Here is a 13,558-nt window from a genome sequence, read left to right as displayed (position 1 = left end):
TACCGAAAAGCGGAAGCTGACGCAGGGATGAACGTGATGAAGATAACTACTCCAAATCCATGGAGCTTCTCTGAACTCCTCACAGAGACTTCTCGAATCCACGAGGACAGAAAGCAGAAAATAGGAATAAATTCTAATAAATTCGAAATTGATTAATTGATGAATAAAAATGAGTTCACAACCCTTTAAATAGGGGTACCAAGCAATGGGAAAGAAATTAGAATCAAACTACAACTCAAACTCTTAGAATCCGTGACTTACTATAAACAGTAAACTTACTATTTATAGACGGTCGTAATGTCTACTAGTGCGCAAGGTTTTCGGTCAAAAATAGTAAGTATCCTATTTGGCTTCACCAAACCATTCTCTTAATTATTCTAAGCTCTTTTCACGTTGGGCGCAACTCCTAAAGCCCGACGGATGAAGAGTTATAATCAAACTAAAACTTACTATTTATAATAAAAACGAAATTAAAACAGGGAAACGATCGTCGATCCAGGGGTTTTTCGCAATTCCGGGGTGCACAACCCGGCGTAGCAGGTTGGTTGGCTTCAATAGCTCATTCTACCCCAAAATCATATATTTTACGTGAGATAACTCATTCTGAATTGTAAGATACGCCCGATTTAAGGTTCGATGGTCTGGATCACTTCTATCGTTGACCGGGCCTTTTCTGATCCATCTTGGCCATGTAACTGTCCGCGACCCGCTCTACATCAGTCTCCTCCACTTCAAAAGAACTCGTCCTTGAGTTCTCATCATGCTCTGGTTCATGATATTCGGTCAGGTCCGCGACATTGAAAGTATATGAGATTGCCATGTCATCTGGAAGATCAACAATACAAGCGTTGTCATTGATCTTTCGGATGATTGGGACGGGTCCAATCTTCTTATTTTTCAACTTGTTGTACATCCCGGTCGGAAATCTCTCTTTGCGCAGATGGACCATTACGCAGTCGCCCACCTCGAACACTTTTTATCGCCGATGCTTGTCCACTTGTTCCTTATACTTCTCGTTCGAGACATGTAGCTTGGTCTGCACTTCTGCATGGATGCCCATGATCTTGTCTGCCATATGTTCTGCTGCAATCCTCGTGCTTGGGTGATTGCTTGTCTCCAAGTGCAGAGGTTCATAAGTAATATCCTGTGAATACAGGGTCGATCCCACAGGCAGATGAATCGCGAGAAGGAAAAAATCAAATGCAAAACAAACTAAGTAATAAAAACTAAACTGATGATTTGATTTTTGAATTTTTGAATGGATGTAATTCAATTGAATAAAAAACACCCAAGCTTCAAAGTTCCACACATAGGTTAATGTTCCAAAATCATGATGACTTGGATAACACAACTAGGATCTGAGCACTATGGTCAGCCTAATCGGAAAATAAAACACTTTAAATATTTTAATAAATGATATAAAAGATTAGAAAATAATGGATTTGCACCATTGACATATATTCTCAAGCGCCAGTGATTTTAAGTATTCAATATCTATAGGATAATGAATATCAAAGAAATATAACAGGTTGAGAACATCTCCTATCTAGGAAATCTGATTAATCTAGGGTAAGCTTATCCATCAATGTGGATCTCATATGATAGAAACATATGGATCTTACAAAAGGATAAAAAATAGAACCTAAATAACAGATAACATGCATACACCATTCTTCTCATCATTAAAACAATTAATCATCATAACTTAAAGAAATATTAAACCCATGTGCTTCCCTTCTAGCTTGGGCTAGAGGGAACTTAGAAAAACATAATTAAATTGCAGAAATAAAAAGTAACAAGAAAGAAAGAAGAAAAATTGTAAATAGAAAAGATCTAAAAGGAAAGAAACAACTTATAAAGCTTTAATAAAACTTAAAAAAACTCTAAATATTGCTCTTAAATGCTTTGAATGATATTTTAGAATGTCCTAGGAGGCCCTATTTATAAGTAGGGAACTCCAATTTTCGTACAAAGTTGAAAACCCTAGAAAACGCCTCAAATATACGTATTTTTCAAAAATAAACTTCTCGCTGCATAGTTCGTTTAAAACAGACTTCCTGCTGCGCAGTTTTCCAAAATAAACTTCACAGCTTTAGAATACACTTTTTTAGGACAATTTCAGGATTCTTCACTTCAAATCTTTGATTCTCTTCATTCCTCGCTTGGTTTTCTTGGATCTTTGGCATATGAATTCTTCAATCTTGATCTCCTAAGATCCATCTCTTGCCTTGGTGATTTTTGAGCATCAAATTCTTACTTTTTAACACATTTTTCAATCCAAGCTCTTAAATTCACCTTGTAATACATATATGAGTAAAATAGAATATTAAGATGATTTATGTTCATAAAACCAAGATATAAATGAAAAAAATTATGCAATATTTGAGGCTCAACACACCCCCCAACCAGCAGTTTGCTAGTCCCAAGCAAAATAAGCGAAGAAAAATAAAAATAAGAATAAAAATAATTCTAGAAACAAAATTAAAATGAAAACCAAATTCTAACTACACCACTTTCGCAAGTAATCTCGATTGCATTTAGCATATGCTACAAGCCTTTAAACCCCTAGGTTTCCCGTAGTGGACGAGTTATAGTCTCATGAGGGTTTCCAGAAATGTTACCCACAAACATTGAAAATAAGAAAAATATTTCAAAACTATAAAATTTATACAATTATGCCTCCATTCATCATATGAATTCCAAAACAAAACAATACTTACCCTAGATATGAAGTTAGCTAGAATCTTAATTTTTTAATCCATTACATCCTTGAGTTCAGAGACCTAATCAAAATTTAGAATAGTTATAACCCAATATCCTTAGGTGCTTCGTGACACTAGTCTAAGTTTGAGAAATATGCATGTTCCCTATCCTAACTCCTTTCAATCATCCCAAGAATATGAAATCTCTAGTTATCTCATTTTTTTATGACATTTCTTCTTTTATCATCATATCCTCATTATTATAGACCACTCTTAGATGAAGATTCCCATCGAGTTTGCTTCATAACTTAAGGTATCGTACTTGTAATGGTAACAGTAATGGATACTTAGGTATTCTTACTCCGGATTACTAACACGATTGTTATGGTCATTGCATTCATGCTCTATAATAAAAATTTCTTTTTTCCATCACTCTTTTTTTCCTTTAATATTCTCTCTTTTAAACATATATCAATGGTACTAGTTCATTCAACCTTGTTTGAATCAAAAGTTGTTATTTTAGTTCATATATCATATTCCTCACTTAGTTAGCTAGGGTATATTGTGAATTCAGTACATCAAATTACAACTCACTTTAAACCAGTGATTAGATAATTGAACTCAAGTTTATAATTTTCAATTGTCAGAATTCGGACTACTATATATCAACCTAGACTAAATATTAACTTTGCCTTTGGAATTCGCATAATATCATGTTCACATTCTTGTATAAAAATATTATTTTGAAAATGTTGAATTTTATTTATTTTTATTTTTTTCATAAACCTAAAAAAAAATAAAAAATAAAATAAACTTAAACCTAACTAAAACCTAAAAATAATAAAAATAATAATAAAATAAACTGAAACCCCCCAAAAAAAAAACTTTCACATGGATGACTATCCACACCCCCCAACCTAAAATCTACATTGTCCCCAATGTAATGATAATGTAATGCAGAGAACAATAAAAATAAAAGAAAGGGTGGATAGTACCTGCCATGAAAAACTCACCTGTTATGTGACACTAAAAAAAATTGAATATGATATAAATCATACACAAATGCTCCGTCAGACCAGGAGCATCATTCTGAATATTCTGGCTCATGAAGAGGGACGGACTCCTCTCCCAAATGAAAGTTTTCCACATAAGGCTTCAATCTCTGACCATTAACTTTATACATATTGCCATTACGTGGATTCTCAATTTCAACAGCCCCATGAGTATAAACATTCTTCACCATGAAGGGGCCTGTCCATCTTGATCTTAACTTTTCCGGAAAGAACTGGAGACGGGAATTGTACAATAGGACCTTTTGCTGAGGTTCAAAATTCTTCCTCAGGATATTTTTGTCATGAAAAGCTTTGGTCCTCTCTTTGTAGATTTTAGAATTTTCATAGGAGTCTCTCCTCAACTCCTCTAATTCATTTAACTCTAATTTCCTTTGTCTACTTGCTTGATCCATATCAAAGTTTAATTTCTTTATTGCCCAGTAGGCTCTATGTTCCAATTTCACAGGCAAGTGGCAAGCCTTCCCATACACCAATCTGTATGGAGACATTCCAATCGGGGTCTTATAAGCAGTCCTATAAGCCCATAAAGCGTCGGATAGTCTGAGGGACCAATCCTTCCTATCTGGCCTTATAGTTTTCTCTAAAATGTGTTTGATTTTTCGATTAGAAATCTCAGCTTGCCCACTCGTTTGTGGGTGGTATGGGGTGCTCACTTTATGCTTGATGCCATATTTCTTCATCAAAGCCTCAAATGTTCTATTGCAAAAGTGAGACCCGCCATCACTAATGATGGCCTTTGGAGTTCCAAATCTAGCAAAAATATTTTCCTTGAGGAATCGTATGACCACTTTGTTGTCATTGGTCCTACTTGGAACTGCCTCAATCCACTTTGAAACATAGTCCACACCAACCAATATATAAAGAAATCCAAAAGAAGATGGAAATGGACCCATAAAATCAATACCCCAACAATCAAAAATCTCCAATGGTAAAATTGGGGATAAAGGCATCATGTTGCGCCGAGACACTCTTCCCAACCTTTGACATCTATCATAAGCAACACAGAAAGCATGGGTGTCTTTAAACATGGTGGGCCAGTAAAAACCACACTGAAGGATTTTTGCAGTGGTTTTCTTAGTAGAAAAATGGCCACCACATGCTTCCATGTGACAAAAAGAAATAACACTTCGAACTTCATCCTCTGGGACACAGCGTCTAAAAATTTGATCAGTCCCATATTTATATAAATACGGATCATCCCAGAAGAAGTTCCTAACCTCGGTTTCAAAACGCTTTCTATCTTGTGACTTCCAATGATATGGCATTTTTCTCGTTACAAGATAGTTTACTATATCTGCATACCAAGGCAATTTGAAGATCGTAAATAATTGTTCATCAGGGAAAGTGTCCTGGATATGTATCTCCTCAGTGGAATCATCTAACATCAATCTAGAAAGGTGATCGGCCCATACGTTTTCTACTCCTTTCTTATCTTTTATTTCTAAGTCAAATTCTTGGAGTAGGAGGATCCATCTCAAAAGTCTCGGCTTTGCATCCTTCTTAGATAACAAATATTTCAAAGCCGAGTGATCCGTGAAAATGACCACTTTGGATCCCAGCAAGTAGGACCTAAACTTATCCAAAGCAAAAACTACTGCAAGTAACTCTTTTTCAGTTGTTGAGTAGTTCACTTGGGCCGAGTTTAGAGTTCTACTCGCATAGTGAATAACGTAGGGCCGTTTATCTTTCCTTTGGCCCAAAACAGCCCCTATGGCATAATCACTTGCATCGCACATTAGTTCAAAAGGAAGTACCCAATCTGGTGGACGCATGATAAGTGCAGTGGTAAGGGATAATTTAATTTTATTAAAAGCACTTGCACACTCATCTGTCCACTTAAATGGAATATCCTTTTAAAGAAGATTAGTCAAAGGTCTAGTAATAACACTAAAGTCCTTGATGAATCTTCTATAAAAACCAGCATGCCCTATAAGTGATCTAATATCTCTAACAGTTCGGAGGATAGGTAGATTAGCTATAATGTCAAGTTTTGAGCGATCTACCTCAATTCCATTTTTGGAGATAACATGGCCCAAAACAATTCCCTTTTGAACCATGAAATGACATTTCTCCCAATTTAAGATAAGGTGTTTCTCTTCACACCTAGACAAGACAAGAGATAAATTGTTAAGGCATTCTTCAAAACTACTCCCAAATACAGAGAACTCGTCCATAAAAACCTCAAGAAACTTCCCAACCATATTTGAAAAAATACTTAACATACACCGTTGGAAAGTTCCCAACCATTATCAACTGGGTCTGCCATGGAATTCAAGTAATGTTGAGTGCCTCTTCTAAGTGAATGATCAAGGCCTGGATCTATTTGGTTATATCCAGAATATCCATCAAGGAAACTATAAAAGGAGTGACCTGCTACCCTCTCTAAAACTTGATCAATGAATGGTAGAGGGAAATGGTCCTTCTTTGTGACTTGGTTCAATTTTCTATAGTCAATGCAAACACGACATCCAGTGGTGACACGTGTTGGTATGAGTTCATTATTAGAATTCTGCACAATAGTTATTCCAGATTTCTTTGGGACTACTTGAGTTAGACTCACCCAAACACTATCGGATATTGGGTAGATGATTCCCACATCCAATAATTTGATCACTTCATTTTTTACAACTTCCATCATGTTTGGATTGAGACGCCTTTGAGGTTGTCTAATTGATTTGGCGTCATCATCGAGGTGGATCCGATGGGTGCAAATGGAAGGGCTTATACCCTTGATGTCAGAAATGGTCCAGCCCAAGGCTCCTTTGTGGTCCCTTAGAACTTTCAACAATTTAATCTCTTGATCCTTCTCTAAAAATGAAGAGATCACCACAGGATAAGTTTTATTTTTACCTAAGTATACATACTTAAGCTCATTTGGCAGTGGTTTTAAATCAAGCTTTGGAACATTGGTTGGTGATGGTAAAGGTCGCAAGTCCTCGATAGATAGGATTTGAGTGCGCGGTCTCCATTGGTACATACCAATGTCCGGGGGGGTAATGCTCTCATTGTCATCAGAAATTTCAGCAAGCACTTTTTCTAAATCAGAATTTTTCAAGTCTCCAATGACTTGAATCAATTCCTCAATCAGACTAGGTTCTAATTCCTCTTCTTCTATCAAGCAGTCCATGAAATTCAACTCATGGATCTCATTATTATCAATGGGCTGCTTACATAGATTGAAAATATTTAGCTCTAGAGTCATGTTACCAAAAGACAAGTTCATCATTCCATTCCTACAATTTATGATTGCATTTGAAGTTGCTAGGAATGGGCGGCCTAAAATGATGGGAACTTGAGCGCTAGCATTTACACATGGTTCAGTGTCTAGTACAATAAAATCCACAGGGAAGTAGAATTTCTCCACTTGGACTAGCACGTCCTCTAAAATTCTCTTTGGTACCTTAATAAAGCGGTCAGTGAGTTGGAGTGTAATCGTGGTTGGTTTAAGCTCGCCTAACCCCATTTGTTTGTAAACCGAATAAGGTACTAAGTTAACACTTGCACCCAAATCTAGCAAAGCATGATCAATTTGAAAATTTCCAATAATACAAAGAATGGTGGGACTTCCCGGATCTTTGTATTTGGGTACAACCCTTTGTTGAATAATAGCGCTCACTTTCTCAGTAAGGAAGGCCTTTTTGTGCACATTTAATTTTCTCTTTATAGTGCACAAGTCCTTGAGATATTTAGCATATGATGGAATTTGTCTAATGGCATCAAGCAGAGGAATATTGACAGTAACCTTTTGGAGCACATCCAACACCTCTTGATATTTCATGGGGACAATTGGATTCCGAAGTCTAGATGGGAACGAAACTGGAGGCTCATATGACTTAGCCTCTTTATCCTTTTGCTGTTGCGGCTCTTGAACCATAGCCGGTTCATCATTTTCTTGAGATAGTGGCTCATCCTCCGGTATTTCTACCGGTTGCATTATCTTGTTATCGACCTCTTTTCCACTTCTCAAGGTAATGATGGCCTTAGCTTGTTCATGATGTAGCTCACTTGGATTTGAGTCTCCAATAAAATGTGCTTCGAGGGTTTGTCATAGGTTGAGAAGGAAGGGTGCCTTTTTCCCTAGCATTTAGTTGAGTCTCAATCCTAGTCACAGCTGTTTTTAATTCCTGATTTGATTGGATCAGAGACTGATTCATTTGAGCTTGAGAGTTCATGAATGTGGTCAATGCATCCTCCACAGATGATCGCTTTGGCGGGGGCACATATGATGCATTGTTAGGTGCCCCAAAGAAGTTATTTTGTGGAGGCATTTGAGGTACATTGGGCACATTAATTTGTGGTTCATTCCTCTAACTAAGATTAGGATGGTTACGCCAATTTGGATTGTACGTGTTTCCCAATGGTTGCATAACTGACTTTTGGTAATTATTTATAGCATTTGCTTGATCATGCTCATGCGTGATATTTTGTACAACTGAGATTATTGGACAATCCTTTGTGTCATGGTCTGTACCACCACAAATGCTACAAAAATTACCCAAGGAAGTGTTTGCTTTAACCATATCAACCTTCCTAATTTCCAAGGCTTCGACCTTTCTAGCCAATGCAGCGAATTTTGCATTAAGGTCGTCTTCTTCTCTTAGGACATACATTCCCGCTTTCTCTCTAGGAATGGGTCTAGTTTGATCTGATTTAGCTGAGACATCCCATGTCTAAGTATTCTCTGCTAACATATCTAGAAAATCCCAAGCCTCATTATGATCTTTGTCAAGAAAGGTTCCACCACACATCATCTCTATGAACTGACGAGTATCCATGGTGAGCCCCTTTCGGAAAGCATCAATCACGTGCCATGGTTCATAACCATGATGTGGACAAGTAATTAGAATGTCTTTGAAGCGCTCCCAAGCTTGAAAAAATAGTTCATTCCCCTTTTGAGAGAATGACATGATTTCTTGTTTTAGTGCATTTGTTTTGTGCTCGGGAAAGAACTTTTTCAAAAACTCTCTACTTAAGGCTTGCCATGAAGTGATGATATTAGGTCTTAGAGAGTTAAGTCATGCTTTGGCCCGATCCTTTAGAGAGAATGAGAATAACCTAAGCTTAAGTACATCCCTATTGCCATTGTTTACTTGTAACGTTGCAATTACTTCCTCAAAGTCCTTGAGGTGCAAGTAGGGGCTTTCAGAATCTAAGCCATGAAATTTAGGAATTAATTGAATCACACCTAGTTTAAAATCAATGTTCCCTGTGTGAGCAGGGAATACTATACAAGATGGTAAAGTTGATCTCTCAGGGTGTAAATGTTCACGTAAAGTCCGTGGTTGATTTAACACATTCCTATGAACTTCATTTTCATCCTCAAGAGGAGGATTATTTTGATTTATAGTTGGATCTGGCAGATTTGGATTTGGATTATCAACTGGGTCTGCCATGGAATCCAAGTGATATTGAGTGCCTCTTCTAAGTGAATGATCAAGGCCTGGAACTAGTCCCCTTTTAGAGGAGAGTCGATTGTTTTGATCCCTACTCCAACGGGACATAAACCATCCACACCACACAACAAATACCACTAATTCAAATCGCAAGTATGATACTTAAAATAAAAATAAAAACTTAAATCAACAACCCAGGTGGCAGGGCCGACCATGAGGGTTCAATCCACAAAGCAAAATAAATCAACAACCCAGGTGGCAGAGCCGACCATGAGGCTTCAGTCCACAAAGAAAAATAAATCAACAACCCAGGTGGCAGGGCCGACCATGAGGGTTCAGTCCACAAAAAAAAATAATAATAATAATAATAAATAAATAAATAAATAAATAAATAAAAGTAAAACTAATGCAGAAATTAAATTATGCTAATCTGGAAAATAGATTCAACGGATGATCTTTGGGATCAAACAGCAACTATAGGACAACCATAGCACTTGGGTGATAAAATCCCAAGCAGGGCAACCTTATGTCATAGTTAGTGCTTGAAAGACCCAACTGAATTTATTTTCAAAGAAAAAGAAAAGAAAAAATAATAATAATAATAAAATAATAAAATAAAATCTACAGAAAATTTGGAGGGTTTAGAAGAAAACTTACCTTAGCTATCTTGCACAGATCTGATCTATCTCAGTCTCTCCCCGGCAACGGCGCCAAAAACTTGATTTCTTGTCTCCAAGTGCAGAGGTTCATAAGTAATATCCTGTGAATACAGGGTCGATCCCATAGGGAGATGAATCGTGAGAAGGAAAAAATCAAATGCAAAACAAACTAAGTAATAAAAACTAAACTGATGATTTGATTTTTGGATTTTTGAATGGATGTAATTCAATTGAATAAAAAACACTCAAGCTTCAAAGTTCCACACATAGGTTAATGTTCCAAAATCATGATGACTTGGATAACACAACTAGGATCTGAGCACTATGGTCAGCCTAATCGGAAAATAAAACACTTTAAATATTTTAATAAATGATATAAAAGATTAGAAAATAATGGATTTGCACCATTGACATATATTCTCAAGCACCAGTGATTTTAAGTATTCAATATCTATAGGATAATGAATATCAAAGAAATATAACAGGTTGAGAACATCTCCTATCTAGGAAATCTGATTAATCTAGGGTAAGCCTATCCATCAATGTGGATCTCATATGATAGAAACATATGGATCTTACAAAAGGATAAAAAACAAAACCTAAATAACAGATAACATGCATACACCATTCTTCTCATCATTAAAACAATTAATCATCATAACTTAAAGAAATATTAAACCCATGTGCTTCCCTTCTAGCTTGAGCTAGAGGAAACTTAGAAAAACATAATTAAATTGCAGAAGTAAAAAGTAACAAGAAAGAAAGAAGAAAAATTGCAAATAGAAAAGATCTAAAAGGAAAGAAACAACTTATAAAGCTTTAATAAAACTTAAAAAAACCCTAAATATTGCTCTTGAATGCTTTGAATGATATTTTAGAATGTCCTAGGAGGCCCTATTTATAAGTAGGGAACTCCAATTTTCGTACAAAGTTGAAAACCCTAGAAAACGCCTCAAATATACGTATTTTTCAAAAATAGACTTCTCGCTGCATAGTTCGTTTAAAACAGACTTCCTGCTGCGCAGTTTTCCAAAATAAACTTCACAGCTTTAGAATACACTTTTTTAGGACAATTTCAGGATTCTTCACTTCAAATCTTCGATTCTCTTCATTCCTCGCTTGGTTTTCTTGGATCTTTGGCATGTGAATTCTTCAATCTTGATCTCCTAAGATCCATCTCTTGCCTTGGTGATTTTTGAGCATCAAATTCTTACTTTTTAACACATTTTTCAATCCAAGCTCTTAAATTCACCTTGCAATACATATATGAGTAAAATAGAATATTAAGATGATTTATGTTCATAAAACCAAGATATAAATGGGAAAAATTATGCAATATTTGAGGCTCAACATTGGGTAGAGGGACCAAGTCAAGTGTGTGGCGAGGCACTCGTCCATAGATAATCTGGAATGGTGATCTCCCTGTCGAGCGGTTCACCATGTTGTTGAATGCAAACTCTGCTTGGGACAAGGACAAATCTCACTGCTTCGATTTTTCTCCTGAAATACAGCGAAGGAGGTTTTCCAATGTGCGATTCACAACTTCGGTCTGCCCATCAGTTTGTAGGTGGTAAGCACTGCTGAATTGAAGTCGTGTATCGAATCGATTCCATAAAGTCTGCCAAAAGTGGCTAATGAACTTCGTGTCACCATCGGAAGTAATGGTCTTGGGGAACGCGTGTAGCCGAACGACCTCCCTTAAAAATAAATTCGCCACGTGTGTTGCATCGAGGGTCTTTTTGCATGGGATAAAGTACGCCATCTTTGAGAAACGATCTACCACCACGAACACCGAATCCATGCCGCGTTGTATTCGTGGGAGACCAAGCACGAAATCCATTGATAAATCCTCCCAAGGACCGTCAGGCACAGGTAACGGGGTGTAGAGGCCCGTATTCTGAGATTGCCCCTTGGAGGTCTGACAAACATGACAACGTTGTACGGCTTTTCCCACATCGCGTACTAACTGCGGCCAGTAATACCGTTCTTCCACAAGAGCTCGCGTCTTATCTCTCCCCAGGTGTCCACCAAGGCTACCTCCATATAGCTCCTAAATAATCTCCTCCCTCAGAGAACTTTGGGAGATGCACAATCGATTCCCTTTGAAGAGAAAATTGTTCTGTATATGAAGGTCACTGGGGTGACCTTCTTGACACTTCATCTAAGAATCTTTGAAGTCTTCATCCTTGGCATACAGCTCCTTGAGACAGTCAAAGCCGACTACCTCGTTGCTCATTGTAACTAGTAGTAATGCAAGACGGCTAAGTGCATCAGCCACCTTGTTCTGCTGCCCTGACTTGTGCTTTAGAACGAACGTGAATTCCTATAAAAACGCAACCCATCTAGCATGCACACGATTCATGTTAGTCTGACTATTAATAAACTTTAATGCTTAATGGTCAGTGTACAAAAAAAAACTCTCTTTGAATCAGATAATGATGCAATGTTGCAGCGCCTGAACAACTGCGTACAACTCAAGCTCATAAGTTGACCACTTCTTTCAGGCTTCGCTGAGCTTCTCGTTGTAGAAGGCTACCGGCCTGCCTTCCTGTGATAATACTCCTCCAATTCCGACGTATGAAGCGTCACACTCAACCTCAAACAATTTGTCGAAATTAGGAAGCACTAAAACTGGTGTTGTAGACAAACGATGCTTGATCTCATGAAAGCTCTTATCAGCTTTATCAGTCCACTGGAACGGTCCTTTTTTCATGCAATCTGTTATAGGCGCGACTATGGTGCTAAAATCTCGTACAAATCGACGATAGAAAGTCGCCAACCCGTGAAAGCTCCTCACCTCATGAATGTTTGTCGAGATCGGTCATTCCCTAATAGCTCGCACCTTTTTATCGTCCACACGAATGCCTGTGGACGTTACAACAAATCCTAGAAACAATAGGCTGTCAGTTAAAAAACTACACTTCTTTAAGTTGAGGTACAACTTGTTAAGTTGTAGGACCTGTAGCACCTACCTGAGATGTTTCCTGTGCTCCACCTCATCCTGGCTATATATCAATATGTCATCAAAATATACTACCACAAATCGGCCAGTGAACGGTTTTAGAACTTGATTCATCAAACGCATAAAAGTACTTGGTGCATTCAATAGGCCAAAGAGCATGGCTAGCCACTCATACAATCCTTCCTTGGTTTTAAATGTCGTTTTTCACTCATCACCAGGTCAAATACGAATCTGATGGTACCCGCTCCTTAGATCTAGCTTAGAGAATACCTTGGCCCCTTCCAACATATCGAGCATGTCGTCCAACCGTGGTATTGGGAATCGATATTTGATGGTAATTTTGTTAATTGCTCGGTTGTCGACACACATGCGCCAACTTCCATCTTTTTTTATCGTTAATAATGCTGGTACGGCATATGGGTTCATGCTCTCTCTCAAGAGACCCTTACGGATCAATTCCTTCACTTGCCCCTGAAGTATCTCACACTCCTTCGGACTCATCCGATAATGAAGGCGATTGGGCAGGCTAGCCCCAGGGACGAGGTCTATGTGATGTTGGATGTCCCTCATGGGGGGCAATCCATCAGGTAAATTCTCAGGCTAGACTTCTTTGAATTCATTTAGTAACAGTCTTAAACTTGGAAGGATGTTTGAGGGTTCCTCTTCCTCGCCCTTCACTACTACGGCGTATACCTCGCCAGTTTCTTTGGATTCCTCCATGAAATCCCAAATGGTCAAGAGGGAACTCTCCTCCACTTTAGAGGCTTAA

At 37.7% G+C, this 13,558-nt stretch overlaps 1 non-coding gene across 1 annotated transcript; it reads left to right on the top strand.

Moving 5' to 3' along the window:
* Positions 1–8,593: 8,593 nt before the first annotated feature.
* Positions 8,594–8,700, top strand: LOC131238278 (small nucleolar RNA R71). Its single transcript, XR_009167683.1, has one exon. It is a non-coding gene; the product is annotated as a small nucleolar RNA R71 (small nucleolar RNA).
* Positions 8,701–13,558: the final 4,858 nt, after the last annotated feature.

This window comes from Magnolia sinica, chromosome 2, assembly GCF_029962835.1.
Source record: "Magnolia sinica isolate HGM2019 chromosome 2, MsV1, whole genome shotgun sequence".
NCBI classification, from domain to species: Eukaryota; Viridiplantae; Streptophyta; class Magnoliopsida; order Magnoliales; family Magnoliaceae; genus Magnolia; species Magnolia sinica.
The sequence above is the reverse complement of the archived record's forward strand: the minus strand, read 5'-3'. Positions and strand labels throughout refer to the sequence as shown.